Here is a 1881-nt window from a genome sequence, read left to right as displayed (position 1 = left end):
GTGAGCCGAGATCGCACCATTGCACTCCAGCCTGGGTAGCAAGAGTGAAACTCCGTCTCAAAAAAAAAAGAAGAAAAACAGGAAAATGTGATCTCACAAGTACTTGAAGAATTGCAAATTTACAATAAGGTCTTTTTTTAAACGCCCACACATACACAATTCTTAATTTAAATAAAGTGGTAAAAGAAGATCTCGCCACTGCTAGTGACGATGAAGATTATTAAAGCTTTTTGGAAAACAACTGCAGTTTGGCAGTGTATAAAGAACCCCAAAAATATTTGTATTCATTGATTCAGTAATTCTGCTTCTGGAAATCCATCCTATGAAATACTAAAAAATAAAAATAAAAAATTTTTTTTTTGAGACGGATTCTCACTCTGTCACCCAGGCTGGAGTGCAGTGGTACAATCTCAGTTCACTGCAACCTCCACCTCCTGGGTTCAAACAATTCTGCTGCCTCAGCCTCCTGAGCAGCTGGGACTACAGGCACATGCCGCCACGCCCAGCTAATTTTTTGCATTTTTAGTAGAGATGAGGATTCACAGTGCTAGCCAGAATGATCTCCATCTCCTGATCTCAAGATCCGCCCCCCTTGGCCTCCCAAAGTGCTGGGATTACAGACGTGTGCCACCACGCCAGCCAAAGTAAGAATTTTAATTGGCAAAATTCACCAAGAGCCATTTATTCAGGAAATAAATTCAAAAAAAGATAAATGATTTAAACTGGCTAAATAAATTGCAGTGGAACAGTTGATTCAAAGGCCATGATGACTGTGATAACAGAAATGGCTCCACTATAGTGTTCAATAATGGGGCAGAGTACAAAATTATACATTGTTTGATTATAACTGCTTTTTTTTTCTTTTTGAGACAGAGTTTCACTCTTGTTGCCCAACTGGGAGTGCAATGGTGCAATGTTGGCTTGCTGCAACCTCTGACTCCTTGGTTCAAGCAATTCTCCTGCCTCAGTTTCCCAAGTAGCTCAGATTACAGGGGCACGCCACTACGCCTGGCTAATTTTTTGTAATTTTAGTAGAGACAGGGTTTCACCATGTTGGCCAGGCTGGTCTTGAACACCTGATTTCAGGTGATCTGCCTGCCTCAGCTTCCCAAAGTGTTGGGATTACAGGCGTGAGCGACCATGCCCGGCCAGAAGACTTAATATTGTAAAAATGTTCATACTACCCAAAGCAAGCTACAGATTCAGTGGAATCCTATTTCAAAATCTAAATGTCATTCTTTGCAGAAATAAAAAAATTACCCTAAAATTCATATGGAATCTTTAGATCTTTAATAGCCAAAACAATTTTGAAAAGAAAGAGGGAGTCCGAGGCAGGTGGATCACGAGGTCAAGAGATCGAGACCATCCTGGTCAACTTGGTGAAACCCCGTCTCTACTAAAAATACAAAAATTAGCTGGGCATGGTGGCGCATGCCTGTAGTCCCAGTTCCTCGGGAGGCTGAGGCAGTAAAATTGCTTGAACCCAGGAGGCGGAGGTTATGGTGAGCCAGGATCGCACCATTGCCTGGGTAACAAGAGTGAAACACCATCTCAAAAAAAAGAAAAGAAAAGAAAGAACAAAGTTAAAAAAACTCACATTTCCTGATTTCAAAACATGTTATAAAGCCACAGTAATCAAAACAGTATAGTACTGGCATGAATACAAATAGATCAATAATCAAATTTCCCTAATTGCCTCAAAATATGTTTTATGATTGTTTTGTTTATATCAAAATCTAAATAAGATGCACACATTTCTTTTAGGTTTTCTTTTAATCTAGATTCCTTCCCCCACCCAATTGTTTGTTTGCTTATTTGCAGAAACCTGGTTCATCTTCTTCCTTCCTTCCTTCCTTCTTTCCTTCCTTCCTTCTCTCTCTC

This window comes from Cebus imitator, unplaced genomic scaffold, assembly GCF_001604975.1.
Source record: "Cebus imitator isolate Cc_AM_T3 unplaced genomic scaffold, Cebus_imitator-1.0 Scaffold73, whole genome shotgun sequence".
NCBI classification, from domain to species: Eukaryota; Metazoa; Chordata; class Mammalia; order Primates; family Cebidae; genus Cebus; species Cebus imitator.
This window is presented reverse-complemented; position numbering follows the sequence as displayed.